Genomic DNA, 15,560 nt, shown 5'->3' on the forward strand with positions numbered 1-15,560 from the left:
AATGAAAGTTCAGGTTTGTTAAGTGGTTTCCATGCTCTGGTCTTCTCTTGCATGTTGGCCTGGAAATCCCTTGCTATTTATCAACTCTTTGGGGCTTTTACGATGTTTTTGATGTATTATCTAGCACTTTCAGTGGTTTTCACTGGGGTAGTTGGTCTAAATAACTCAACCTGCCATTATCAGGCTTCCTACTTCTGTTGCAATCAGATTATTCGTACCCCAAATCCATCAGCTCCCCCGTACATCCTCATTTACACTCCCCTAACCTTCCTCCTAAGATAGAAGGGGGGGGGGGAGGTGGAAGGACAGAAATGCCAATTGTCAACAAGAATGACCACCTCCCTTAGAGGGCAGTAGAAATGGGAATCTCATAACAGCCACCTTGGGAACCAGATTTAGGGGTGGACCAGCCAGGTTTTCGCTAAAGGGCCAGGATACATAGGACCCTAAAGCATCATCATGAGTTGCAAAAAGATCGAAGGAAATTTTCCTGATGAGATGCTTTTTAGGGAATTACTATATTTGTTTAAAAGGAGGCATGAGTGTTTTGATAAGATGCAGGTGTAGGCTGTGACACCCCCCCCACCACCACCACCACCAAGGTTAACTGCCTTCGGCTGAGGGTGGGCCCTGCCTGCTGCACAGCCTTTGCTTTCGAGGATGGAGCATGCGCTTGCCCACCCAAGCTGAACTGCTCAGAACAATAGAGCAATGTGGTCTTCTGTTCGTCCTTCCTCATGGCAGCGCCTAATCTCTTTAAATAAAGTGCTGAACAAATATTTAAATGAAATCAGTTTTCTCTCCATAAGGGTAGCAAGAAAGTGGCAACACATGTCACCTCTGGGGAACGACGCTGGGTGGAATCTCGTTACATGTAGAAAAAGGCCTAGAAGAAAGGCCGACAGATAATTGCTATCCTGAGGGGCCTCAGGGGTAGACTCGGCAGGTCGGCATCCTGCCCGCACCTAAGCTCCCCACCACAGCGGGGGCCTGGGCCTGAGTAGGATGAAATCCACAGAAAGCAGGGGAACGGTGGTGTGCGGCCTCTGGAATTTAGGGAACAGAGGGAGTGGGATTGCGGGGCCCACGCTGGACCTCGTATCACCGCGCAGGGTTCTTGCACAGAACCTTGAGAGTATCCAGGCCACGCTTGCTGCATGGATACTTGGCAACGGCTCTCCGCTTCCTGCCTCAACCTTGGCAGCTTTCTCTCTCTCTCTCTCTCTCTCTCTCTCCCTCCCCCTCCACTTATCATACTTGCCCATCTTTATTTTCTCAATATTTAGAGGGGCAGAAGAAGGGAACAAAAGCTTAGAAAAGACATTGGGAAGAGTCCAGTTATTTTTGGAACAGATTGTCAGTCTCCCTGCCCAGATTCTTGAAGGGAAGGAAAAAGCTGAGGTTGGTTGAATGGGGTGGGGGAGGTCTACCTGGAGTCCATCCACAAAGGTTTCCAGACACCCCGGGGGTCTGGACAACCCTGGTCCTTATCATTGCTCCTTAATGGCCCCTCACCACGTTACATATGCTTACCAAAGGTTTCAGGGCACTCAATTTATAGACCTCCCAGTCCATCTTCGCAAGAGCCCTGGGAGGACAGGGCAGGCATTTTTATCCCCATTTTGCAGATGAGAAAACCGATAGCTGGTGAGCAACAGAGCCAACATTCCAACCCCCACCCAGGCTTTCACACCCAGGCCGTTGTCCACAGCCAGAGACAGGCCTCATGCTCTCACTCCAGAGCATCCTGGGCCCTAGCTCAGTGCTTTTACGGGCAAGAATGTGGTTCATTCCATGTTGCAAATAACAGCGTTCCCCACCCCCCATCCCTGCAAAGGAAGAGAAGGAACATAACCCCCAATGGGAAGAAATTCTAAAGCAGCCCCTGGGAACCTTGGGAGAAGCTGTTTGATTTATTCCAATCCCTACTGGTATTCGGTGCCACATTTATAAAAGTCAGAGCCGGAAATGAAGTTCCCCCGCCCTGGCAGCTGCTGGTGGCTGCTACTGCTCACCAAGGGTTCAGAGCAAGTGTTTCCCCCTCCCCTTGATTGATGGAGAGCTGAAAATAAAAGCCCCCTGGAGCCCCGATGGGAGGGAGGGCAGCTTCTCAGGAAGAGAAAGGAAGTGATCTAGAAAAGGCTGATATTGATGGAACAGAGAGGGTGTGCGCGAGTGCATGAGTGCGTGTGTGCGTGTGCATGTGTGTGTGTGTGTGTGTGTGTACATAAGGAAAAGATGCGGTTTTTAAGGCCATGTGGAAAATAAATACATACTTTCTGCTCATGTACAGAGAGGGAACGCAGTAAAATCTGTGGTTCCTTTCAGGGGCTCGGACGCAAGATGAGGGAAGGAAATGGGGTCGATGAGGTTGTCTTTGTAGCTTCCGGAGTTCTGCTCTCTCTAAGCAGAGCCTGCTATCTCCTGGGATCTGGGCCAGGGACAGGGGTTGGCAGAGACTTAGAGCAAAGGGGTCCTGGGAGAGAGTGAAAAGAAAGGAGAGGTAAAAGGCTCCCAAAGGACCACACAGATGCAAGATCTGTCATTATTAACTAAACCAGTGGCTGAGATCAGAGCACCTTCTCCTCGCCCTTCCCCGGCTCCCTGGCTGGGAGCCGCTGTGGCCCCATAGGGACTGACGGACACAGACCCTTCTGCAATACCGCCTTCCCTGGCCGGTCTCCGGTGTCCTCGGAGGACAGCCCTGGCTGAGCACCTGGAGGATGCAGCCCTTAACCAGGCCTGGCCTCAGTGGTTCCCAAAGGAACAAGACAGTTACGAGTCACTTTTAATTTGATTCTTTGTATCTTTATTGTAAAGCCTACTCCACCAAGTAGTTCCGAATGAGCACTGTCCTCCTCGCAAACGCCCACCTGCGAGCCTGTGCCGTCAATCCCGCGCCGCTCACTGTGTGGCCCAGATCATCTTGGAAGCTGCTGTGCGGAGCACCTCAGGACCCGTTTATAACCCAGGCAATAAAGCGTCATGTTACTTTATAGGGGGTTCCTTTCTATCCCTTCACTTGATTTATCAGACCTGCTTCCTGGTAACTTCTGGCCCTTTCCAAGCACCAAGTGCTCTGCCAAGCTGCCTTCTGGGAGCGGTCCGGAACAGCCCTCGGGAGGACAGGACTGTTCAATGGCAGGTGGAGGTATAATTACCAACGAAAGAGAGAAACACACAAAAGGGAGAAGCGTCGTTATGTTAATGTGATACGAACCTGGGTGAGTTTTCTCTTCACTCTCCTTATGTGGATAGAAATGTTTCTGTTTAAAAAGTGTACAATAGCCCTAACCGGTTTGGCTCAATGGATAGAGCGTCAGCCTGCGGACTCAAGGGTCCCAGGTTCGATTCCAGTCAAGGGCATGTACCTTGGTTGTGGGCACATCCCCAGTAAGGAGTATGCAGGAGGCAACTGATCGATGTTTCTCTCTCATCGATGTTTCTAACTCTCTATCCCTCTTCCCTCCTCTCTGTAAAAAAACCAATAAAATATATTTTAAAAATAAAATAAATAAATAAATAAAAAGTGTGCAATAAAGAAAATGCAGTGTATCCATGCAATGGAATATTATTCAGCCTTAAAAGCGAATGAGCCCTGGCCGGTTGGCTCAGCGGAAAGAGCGTCGGCCCGCAGACTGAAGGGTCCTGGGGTCAATTCCGGTCAAGGCACGTGTGGGAGGCAGCCGATCCATGTTTCTCTCTCACATCGATGTTTCTCTCTCCCTGTCTCTCCCCCTCCCTTCCCCTCTCTCTAAAAATCAATGGAGAGAGTGAGAATTAACAAACATACAAACACACACACAAAAAAACAACTAATGAAATTCTAATGCATGATGCAACGTGAATGAACCTCAAAGACACTAGGCTAAGTAAAATAGGCCAGACACAAAAGGATAAATACTCTACAAGTCCACTTATTTGAGGTACGTAAAGTAGTCAAATTCATAGACACAGAAATTAGAATGGTGGTGACAAGGGGCTGGAGGAGGGTATGTGGAGGGGGGAGTAACTGTTTAATGGGTACAGAGTTCAGTCTGGGACAGTCGTGGGCAAACTACGGCCCGCGGGCCAGATCCGGCCCGTTTGAAATGAATAAAACTAAAAAAAAAAAAGACCGTACCCTTTTATGTAATGATGTTTACTTTGAATTTATATTAGTTCACACAAACACTCCATACATGCTTTTGTTCTGGCCCTCCGGTCCAGTTTAAGAACCCCTTGTGGCCCTCGAGTCAAAAAGTTTGCCCACCCCTGGTCTGGGATGATGAGAAAGTTCTGGCGACGATGGTGGCTGTGGTTGCACGGCGATGTGAATGTACCTCATGCCTCTACACTTACACTTAAAATGATGAAAACTGTAAATGTTCTATTATGTGAATTTTACCACAGTGAAATAAAGGTGTGGCCAGCACAAGCAAATCTATTCTCAAAAAGCGAAGACTTGCTATCCCTGATGTTATTCAAAAGAAGGTGCTATGGTGGGCCAAGGCCCAAAATACCACTTTGTCTGGAGTGAAACCCAGCACCGCCGGGGACAGGCAGTTGGCCGTCACACCTGCTTCGAGAAAAGCTCTGGGAAGGGCTTCTGTTCTCACATCTACATAATGCCGTGCAGCTTTGTTGCTGCTGTGAGGCCTCTCCCAGCCCTGGAACATTGCACAGCACAGCTGGGCCGGCCTGACCTGGCCCGCTGGGGCTGGCCCGCTCCCCTGGCAGCCTGACCGAGGCCACAGCAAGTGGCGGCTCTGCTGGCCAGGAGGCTGCTGAGGTGGCTTTTTAATCCTCCAGCCGTGCCGTCCTAGTGATTGCTTTTATTAGGAAATGTAATGAAAAAGACTATATGAAGCCCCTGCCAGATAAAAAAAAAAAAAGCTAATAAGATTTTGCACCAAGTGTGGCGAGAAAAGAAAGGGGGGGAAAAGCACATTAGGAGTCAGATAATGAGATAAATGAAAGACCGCAGGGAAGATCATTTTTGCAGACTTGCCGGATGGTTGTAAAATTTTTAATTTGCTGAATTCTCTTTTTTCCGTTGTCCCTGACTCTCTGCATCTCTCACTCTCTTTCTGATGCTCTGGATCTTGTCTCCGTCTTTCTCCCTCTGCCTCTCCCGCTCTTCCTTGGTTTCTCTGGTTCAGCTCTTGCTTTTCAAGTGAGTGTGTCCTCGCAGGACTTGGGTAGGAGGCGGTACCTTGGGCAGTGAGGCTCTGCCAGTCAAAGGTAGGACGAGGACAAGGACTGCCTCCCCACACCCTCACCTCCACGCACGCCCCAGGCCTTCCAGAGAGCTGCTGTGGTTTGGCTGAAGGGAGAGAAAGAGGGAGAGATCAAGGGAAGAAGCGGGGTAAGAGGACTTTGGAGGAAGGACAGGAGATCAAAGACCAGGGAAGTAAGGAGGAAGAGAAAGCCCCCGCTGCTCCTGCAAATCGATTCGCCGCAATGCCCGCCCTCCCATCTGCCTCTGAGTTGCTGAGCAGAATGCCACCTCCGTGGGATGCCAAGCCTACACAGAAGGGCTCTGGGGCACCGGGCGGGCACGCAGGCCAGGCTGCTGGGACCCACGGGGCCCGCCTTGCCCCGTAGGGAGAGGTCCCGATTCCCCCCAGCCCTCGATGTCACCACCCAGCTTCAAATCTAGTGTTTAGTCCTTGCTTCAGCAGACTCCTTCCTCCTGCCCCACCTTTGAGATTTCTTAAGCGTTTGCTACTCTGCCCAAGTCCCAGTTCCCTGAGGCAGCTGGAGGGGTTGAGAGTGGACACAACTGCTGCTTCCCCTCGGGGAGGGACAAAGCTTGGAAAGTACAGGAATGAATGGCTCAGGGTGGAAACACACTGTTCATCATTAGGAAAATCGCTCTCAACCCTCCCACCCTTGTTCCTTCCCCAGGGGGAACTGTCTGCTCGGCTCGCTCCTGGGAAAGTCCTCTCTCTGTGCTCTGCCTCCTGCAGGCCTGTGCTGCTGCCTACCTAGCGAATGGGCATCTCCACTACAGCCACCACAGAAGATTAATACACACACACACACACACACACACACACACGAACATCGATGAGGTCCGTGGGAATGGGAGGACCTTCGAATTAGGCAAAAGACCAGGTGACATCCGATACATGTCAACAGAACTCTGGGGAGCACCGGGGAGCCACCAGGATCTGGGGGAGTCTGACAGTGGAGCCCCAAGCCAGGCTGGGCAGAAGGGGAAGGGGCCTGGGAAATAAGATGGATTGAGACTGACATGGGCAAGCCCCGCGAGGGAAGATGGAATAGGTTGAAGGTTAGTTGGGAGTGCGTGGCTGCAACTTGACTGTGGAGTAAAATAAACTGAAGAAAAAAAAGAGGGAGTGTACATACATGCTTCCTATGCCACCAGCTCTGAGAACCTGAGGGTATTTACTCATGTAATCCTCACCCACAGTCCTATGAGGCTGTTAACATCTCCATTTTAAACAAGGGGAAACTGAGGCACTGTGAGAGGGAGGGGCCAGGATTGCTCCAGAGTCTGTGCTCCTACCCACTTCTCTCTACTCCTCCCCACCCCCGCACCCCGAACAGGGTACCGGTTTGACAATGTATTAGAGACTAGTCAAGCGGAAGAATAGTTCTGTGGTTAAGAATGTGAACTTGGGGGCCAGACACCCAGACACTGACTAGCAGTGTGACCTTGGATAAGATCCTTAGAACCTAAGATCACCCCTCAGAGCAATGCTCAGAGTGACTGAATGCATGTAGGTTAAAATACTGGCCCCTAAGCTCAGGCAGTGGCAGGGTGTTTTTTGTTGTTGCTGTTGTTTTGTTTCGTTTTTTAATATATTTTTATTGATTTCAGAGAGAAAGGGAGAGAGAGAGATAGAAACATCAATGATGAGAGAGAATCATTGATCGGCTGCCTCCTGCACGCCCCATACCGGAGATCGAGCCCACAACCCCGGCATGTGCCCTGACCGGGAATCGAACCCTGACCTCCTGGTTCATAGGTCAACGCTCAACCCCTGAGCCAAGCCGGTCAGGCAGTGGCAGTTTTTATTTTTATTTTATTTTTTTTAATATATTTTTATTGATTTTTTTACAGAGAGGAAGGGAGAGAGATAGAGAGCTAGAAACATCGATGAGAGAGAAACATCGATTAGCTGCCTCCCGCACATCTCCCACTGGGGATGTGCCCGCAACCCTGGTACATGCCCTTGACCGGAATCGAACCCAGGACCCCTCAGTCCGCAGGCCGACGCTCTATCCACTGAGCCAAGCCGGTCAGGCAGTGGCAGTTTTTAATGTTGTTATTCTCCGCTTCTCGTGAGAAGAGGGGAGCATCTTCTGTGAGTGACAGCTGGCAAGCTTCTACTTCCCACCCCTGGCTGCCCACCAGAAACACCGGAGTTGGGCCCTCCCAGAGATGGACTTCTGAGGGGCACACAGTCCTGCAAACTGGCCCTGAAGAGCGCCAGCACCCGAGCTTAGCCTCCTTCCCCAGGGCCTCCCTCCCCCGCTCTGACCTGGGGAGCCCAGGAGTTTCCAGGCCAAGGCAGCACCGTGGTCCCGTGGCTCATTGCATTGTTCCAGGGAGTGTGTGTTGCCACCCTCTTTCCTGCCTCCTTCCCTCCCCCACAGCCTCTGCTTTCCTCTTGATGGAGAAGGCACAAATTAGGCAGAAAGGAAAATGTTGACAGTTCCCAGCCCTCCCTGGCTGGGGATAAAGAGAAATGCGTTAACAGTTGAAGCTTTAGGCGGATCAAACACGGTGGGGGAGACGCTTCAAATGTATTATTCATCTCACCAATGAGATGCAATCGTGGGCTTTCTCTTTTCACCCCATGAAGAGGAATCCTTGGCGACTGTGGGATGCTGGGCTCTGGGAGGAAGGGGCGTTTTCTCGACACCATCTTTTCAATATTACATCAACAAGTCTGTCTCGAGTCCCTCTTGTTCCTTTTGAAGATTTCCAAATGAGTGGGGTCACCTTGCTAGAGAGTCTAAGGATGCAAAGGTTGCAAGTGAGACCCAGAAGAATTGGGCCGCAGGAAGCACTTGGAATCCTAGAGAAGATACTTAGAGGAAGCAGGTGCTGGAGACACTGACCCTGGAAGGTCCTCTGCGTGCCAGGTGAACTTGAGGGCTGTAACTCTATGGGCTGCAAGAGCTCGAAGAAGAGCCATGCCTTTAGCTCTGCAGACCCACTGCAGATGGTGGAGCAGCACCCACACTATGATGGATGCCTGGTGGAAGGACCTGGATCCAGACTTAGGTGCCTGCTGCACAGCTCTCAAGCCTTGTGACTTGGACTGGTGAAGGCCCCTGCCCCACCCGCCTGAGGGTTCTGCAGTCATTCTTTGCTCCTCCTCCTTTCCTTCCCTTTGGCCACCAAGGACCCCTCTCGGCTCCTGCTAGCATTCAGGGTGCTAAAGCACCAGTGCAGGCTCCCATACTGGATACTGTCCCCTTCTTAAACCTCATCCAGAGAAGAAATGGCATCACCCTCCTATGGTTTCGCCCCACTATCTCATCAAACCTCACAGTTGTGCTGTGCTGGACCAATCGGAAGTTGGGGTGAGAAGCAGGCACTGTTGGTGGAATGAGAAATTGAAACAGTCCAGGAAAAAAGGAAATTTGACATGATGGATCAAAAGGCCTTAAAGTGAATATACCCTTTGACCTAGCAATTCCATTTCTTACTAACTGCTCCAAGAAAACATTAGACAAGTGTTCAAAGATGTATAAAATGTCCAGCCTAGCCTCGTTGATAACAGCAAAACTTGCAAATATCTTAAAACCATGATACTAAAGGGTTGGTTAAATAGTAGCCTCCTGCCTGGCCTGTATGGCTCAGTGGTTGACCATCGACCCAGGAACCAGGAGGTCATCAGTTCAATTCCCAGTCATAGCACATGTCCTGGTTAGGGGCTCATCCTGGTGGGGGCCATGCAGGAAGCAGCCAATCAATGATGTTTCTATCTCTCTATCCCTTCTCCCTTCCCTCTCTCTCTACATTTTTTTAAAAAATAGTAGCCTTCTGATGCAGTTATTTAAGATCAGATTCTGGAATGATGGGGGGAAGTCATATACAATTATATTTTTACTGGAGGTCCAATGCACAAAATTCGTGCAAGGGCCTTGGCCCCAGCCCTCATCCACCGCTGCTGCAGCCAGGGACCTCTGCCGCGGCCCTCACCCGCTGCGGCTTTGTCCAGAAGGAAGGACGCCAGGTCTAATTAGCATATTATGCTTTTATTATTATAGATTCTAAAATGTTTCAAATAAGTAAAGCAAAGTTCTCTCTTAATCATAACCCAATCTTGTTCCTCGAAAGGTACCCATTCTTAGCAGTTTAGCATGTATCCTCTCAGACCTTTATTTTTGAAGAATCATAGTTAATATAAACAAGTAATAAAATCAGGTTACTCAAGTTTGTAACTACAAATAGAAAAGCCTTACAGATTATACACCAAAATGTTAACAGTATTCAGCTCCAGATAGTGGAATTGTTTATGATTTTTATTTCCTTCTGCAGCAATTACTGTATTCTCTGCATAAACAGAAAAGAGAAACAATGCTATTTTTAAATATAGTAAAATAAGGAATTGGTAACATTGGCTGCCTCTGAGGAGTGAGAGAGACTGTGCACCGTGTACTCTTTGATGCCTTTTGATTCTGCTCCTTGGGCGCGATTACCTATTCAAAAATATGCATAATTTCTTTAAAAACTTAATATGGCAATAAAATAAAATGAGGGGCTGGCGGATCTCCGAAGGACGGCAAGCCCTGATATTCTGGGAATCTGTAAAATCCTTCAAGCTGTGGTTATAGTCTCTGAATCTCTCAATATTCACTCCAATAGCACTAGTCTCTTTCCGTCGCAACAGGCAAGGGATTGGGGCCCCTAACCTGGAAGAAATGGGGTAGGGTCTAAAATAGACCAGGCTGCCAGCCAGAAATAACTTTGTAATAATTTACAGCATAGCAACAGGAACAGCTCAGAGGAGCTGGTTTTTATACTTTTTCAAAGTACTTTTCATCTTTCGGTTCTCCAACATTTCCTTGAGGCTACCTGCTACTGTCAGGTTCCTGGGCAGGAAAAGACTCAGCCGAAGTCCTTGTCTAACGGGCCATTGTTTGAAGTCTGCCTGAAAGATCCACACTTCCCAGGGCCTGGTGTTGGGTCTCAGACAACAGTCCTTTCTCCCTCCTTCCCAGGGCCCATCTCATCTGCCAGCACCCAGCTCCTGTCTTGTCTCTGAGCCTCAGGTTCCTAACCTATAAAATGAGGGTATTTAAGCCTTGCCCCATAAACTGGTTGTGAGATGTGGGTGATGGTTGATAGACTGTATGGCAAGGGTGCTGCCCTAGCCGGTTTGGCTCAGTGGATAAAGCATCCACCCATGGACAGAAGGGTCCCGGGTTCAATTCCGGTCAAGGACATGTACCTTAGTTGCAGGCTCAATCCTGGCCCTGGTCAGGGCACATGTGGGAGGCAACCAATCAATGTCTCTCTCTCACATCAATATTTCTCTCTGTCTTTCCCTCTGTCTTCCACTCTCTAAAAAAATCAACCGAAAAATATCGAGTGACAACAACCAAACAACAGCAACAACAACAACAACAAAAGGAACAGAGGGTCCCCCCAAGCTGGAGCAGCTTCCAGACACCCGTCCTGGGGAGAGGATCTACACGGGCTGTGGAGGCCTCTATGAGGCCTGGAGTCGCCGATATTTATCAAATGATGACATGCACTTTCAATATCAATGATATGATGTATGTGCACGTATGAGGACAAAGGCAGCCTGCCCAGCTTAGAACCTGCTTCATGAACTATTAATTCCCTCCCTGGAAAGCCTCCTCCTGGATCCCCTCCAGTCCTGCTAAGACACCCCTTTCTTCTTCTGGGCTGCCCTATGCATCTATCACTCATGCATCTCCCTGTATTGTAATTGTAGGCTTGGGTGACACACACAGTCTCCCCAGACCAAGTTGCTTGAGAGCAGAATTTGTCTCCAAATCATTTTTATTTATCACACAGTAGGTCCTCAGAAACTATTTGCCCAGTGAAGAAATGAATGCTATTTATGGAGCCACAATCCTTGTAAATTCTCACTTCCTGACCCAGAGGCTGCCCTTAGACCTGAGCTCCCTGTCCAAACTCACTGTAAACCAGACCCAGAGGAGGCAGAAGGTCAGGGGGGTTGGGGGGTGTGGGTGGGGGTGGGGGGGAAGCAGGTGTGGTGAAAAGTGGGCTGAGCTGTGGTCCTGGCCATCTGAGACTTAACTGCTCTGGGCTCGGTTCTTCATCAGACCAGATCAGGAGTTAAAAACTCAAATGCCTACAGAGGAAAATAATGCAGAGAGGGAAGCAAAGGGTGGGGAGTATGGTACGAGTTAGGGATCCGGCCTGAACTTGAACAGCACTGCCCTGCAGTGCGAGCTGGTCATTGCCAAGCGTGGCAAGGTTTTCTGATTTTTCAGGAGAAGCCAGAAATCTAGATTTTTATGTGAAGTCTCCCGAACAGATCAAACTCAAATCCATAGGCCACTTATAGCCTGGAGGCCTCCACTTTGTGATCTGAACACCAGCTGACCACTCCCCTCCCCTCCAGCTCTTAAAATCTGCGAGTGCAAGAAAATGGCCTGAGGACTCATGTTCTTGGGGTAACCTTTCAGAACAAGACCCAAAGTTCAGGCCTCATTCTGGCTGCAGAACCCCTGGCAACGGCCTCCCTGACCCCCAACACAGCTCTATGGGAATGCTGCCCCCTATCTGCCACCACCCCCCACCCCCACCCCCAACACACACAGGGGGCAGAAATGGGGGATAGGAGAAGCCGATGGTTTCTGCCCTGGGGTGAGCAGGGGTGCAGCCCCTCACGTTCTGCCCCTCCCAGAGCCTACCCTTCCCAGAGACCTAGGCCCAAGGCCAGGCAGCCACCTTCACACTGCCCGGCGCAGGGACCCACGCCGGTGCCTCCGTCTCACCTAATAAATTCCTGTCAGAGAAGCTGTCAGGGCCTGGGAAATAAATAATGATATTTAACATTTTGTAATAACAACAATTAACCAGTAAATAATGTCCTTTAAACTGCAAACGCAGGAGTAAATTAATTCTTCTAATGAGCTGTCAGGCACGGAAGAAAAAGAGGACTCGTTTTCGGTGGTGGCACGCGGCTGCCATGTGAGCAGCCGGGGACGTTCAACTCGGGCCCCGGGAGCTCATTACCGCGAAGCACGCGGCGTGGGTTTCCCGGGGAATCGGCAGCCCCCCCAGCTCGCACGTGGGTGCGCGCCACTGCTGCCCGCTCCGCACCCGGCAACCCGTACCCAGCGCACCACGCATTTCAATCAGAAATGCGCCCCCCACCCCCTCCCTGTCCTTCCCTCTGCGGGCAGCGCTCCTCCTCCAGGTGGCTGGGGGCAGGAAGGAGCTGGGGACCGAGGAGGGGGAGAAGCCCCTGCGTCCCTAGTCCTTGCTGCGTGACCTTGGAGAGCTTTCCTGCCCTCTCTGGGCGGGGACGTCATAAATGGAAATAGGAAGCTAATCAAACCAGATGTGATTACTTCTGAGCTCCCAGAAGCCTGTGACCATAAAAAGACACCTAAGAGCAAGGCAGCTCTTTATGTACTGATTCGGAGTAATCTCCAAGATATATTGTCAGGTGACAAAAGCAAGGCGCAGAACAGTGTGCAGGGTGTGCTACATCTTGTGTATTAAAAATAGGACTAGAGAAGGAGAAGGTGTCCCTGTTTGCTTGTGTATGTCTAGGCAGGGAGCGCCTCGCATGGCTTGCCCCTGGGGAGGGTAGCTGGGAGAATTTTCACTGAACAGGCTTCCCCCACACCCTTATTTTTTGAACCGTGAGCAGGTATCACCTATTCAAAAATAAAAGACAAAGCCACACACATATCAGAGGTCATCTCATTTCTCAGAAAGTGGAAGAAAGGGGGGAGGCGGGGGGGAGGGGGACGGGAAGGGGAAGGCAGCCGATCTGAGACCCCTCCCGAGAGAGCACACTCCCTAGAGACCAGCTAATGAGTCAGGAAGTCCTTCCCAAGATCTAATCCCATCCCTTCTGCTATAATTTTGGTTTCTTTCTTCACGTTATTTGGTGGGTGAAAAGGCTGGTGGGTAATTCTTTGCAGAACAGGATGTGGTGGGGTGGGCAGCCCACTATACCTAGAAGAGAGAGGGGAGGCAATCCAGCCTCCAGAACCATTCAAGGCCTAGGTTTGTATCCGCTTCTGTCACTTGCTAGCTGGGTGACAATATATGTCACTCTCCATTGTTAGGCTTCAGAGTACAGATGTCCCTGCCTCCCTCAGGGAGGACGCACGTTCCTGAGCCTAATGAGCAGGTATCGACCTCCCACAGGAGCCAGCCCAGGCCTGTTGCTCCCAAGACAGACAGAAGACCCTCTTCCCATCCAGGACCACCTGGGCCCAGATCTATGCCTCCCCAGCCACAATCCTCAACCCCCCTCCTCCAAGGAAAGGGATATGTGGCCTCCCTCTGGCCAGGGGCTGGTTTGCCCACTTAGCACCTAAATTGTCTCTCATTAAATCCAGAACAGACTCAAGGTAGCCATGGCTGACAAAGAGCCCCAGGGCCCAGGGCTGGGTGAAAGCCCCTGGGGGCAGGCAGCTTCAGGCTGGAGAGGAGAGAAGAGGTGGAGCAGGAGGACTCCTAGCCACCTGTCTCCATCTGGCCAACTCCCGTGTTATTTGTATCCTTGCCTTCCTTATACGGTGTCTCTGGATTAAAGCGTTTCTGAGCTAAAAAATATTTGAAAGGCCCTCATCTTGGCCATTTGGAACCGGGCACCCAAGGCATGGAGTCCAGAAAGAGCAGGGGCAAGATGGGGGGGGCGGGAAGGACCCAACACATGGAGCACCCCCCCCACACACTCCATGCTGTGCACTGTCCTAGGCACTTCAGCTATAGTGGTTCATTTTAATCCTCACCACCTGTGCTCGCTAACTCAAATTACTCTATCGACTCAATGCAAAAAATCGTTAGTCGGGACACTCGTAAGTCAAGGCCCACTGTATCTGCACTATGTAGACCAGATAAGGGAAGTTTCAGGAGGATAAGAGACTTGCCTCAGGTAATCAACTAAGTGATTGGGCTAGAATTTGGACCCAGATCAGCTGATTCCAAAGTAACATCTCCCAGGCACCACCTAGATATACTAACAGCTCTGGGGAAGAGGGAGGGGAGTAAACACTGGGGGTGAAAAGGTAGCCAGCTCAGCCTCCTGAACACCCTCAACTCAGTACCTAAAGCATCAAAGTGAATACTCAGGGAACAATTGCTGATTATGAGAATTCCTGAGAGGGGCTCCCTTCCCTGGAAGACTGGAGGAAAAGAATGGCTTATTTTAACCAGATAGAATCCAGACATCTTTAGGACAGAGCGGTAGCAAAGACTTAGGGACCTGGGTTCAAATCCAGACTCCATCACTTGCAAGCTGTGTGACTCGGGGCAAGTTACTTAACCTCTCTGAGCTTTGGTTTCATCTTCTGCAAAATGTAGATAATTGCTCCCTATCTCTCCGGGTTGTTGTGTTAAGAATATGAGGTGTGTAAGGTATTTAGCGTAGTGCCTGAGCATAAAGCAAGCACCAGTAAATGGCTATATCTGCTCTCGTGAGCTTTTTGCTGCCCTGCTAGACAAAGTCCATCTCCAAGACCAAGAAGGGCAGGTGTCTTGGTGCCTGAGGTAGGCAGACTACCTCTGCAGCTCCCTGATTTGGGAGGCAGCCCAGAAAGGCCTCCAGGCTTGTTTTTTTGCAGAGGGCAGCGGAAAAATGGGAGCTGAAGCCAGCAAAACAAGGATCCCAGCGGCGGGTCTGAGTCAGCTCCTCCTGGGCCTGGGGGTTCAAGAGCCTGTCTCAAAGTCACACAGCCTCCCAGTCACCTTGTCCTCCATCCGACTGCCCCTTGGCCTGAGCCCTCTGAGGGCCCTGGGCACCTGTGTGCGTGGAACCCCAGCTGGGAAAGGGGGGGTGCTCCAGTGAGCAGAGGAAGCTGGGTCGCAGCCAGGCGGAAATTAACACCAGCCTGCCCAGCGCTGAGTTGCCATGTCGCCTGAAATCAGATTGATTTCTCGGGCTTGTTGTGACGGCAGTGTTGCAATTGATTCGTCTGGATGGCAGGGAGTTTATCTATTTGGAGCTGTCTGTCATTGATCTGAATAAGCTTCTAAAATAGCCCAAATACCTGGTGAGGGCGAGGTCACCACCAACCCTGGCTCGATATTAATTATAATAATGAACAGGCATGAGGAGGATTGGTTCATTGCCTGCCCTGCAGGGCTGGCCCCTGTGAGTTGTGGTGTTTAATATTCATTGTAGGTCAACCCATACAAAGAGCTGGTGGACACTCCTAAACCGAGGGAAGTTTGCATGCGTGGCGATGCTGCATTCTGCTCCCATGGGACGGAAAAGGAACTGGTGCTGCTGAAACATGAAAGGTTTAGGTTAGACCTCAAGGAGGACTTCCTAATGACAGAACGTGGATGGGTAGAGCACCTCATTCACGTATTAGACTTGACAAGTTATTTCTCTCTGAGTCTGTTTCCT

Source organism: Myotis nattereri, assembly GCF_964212035.1.
Source record: "Myotis nattereri genome assembly, chromosome: 16".
In the NCBI taxonomy this organism is placed as follows: Eukaryota; Metazoa; Chordata; class Mammalia; order Chiroptera; family Vespertilionidae; genus Myotis; species Myotis nattereri.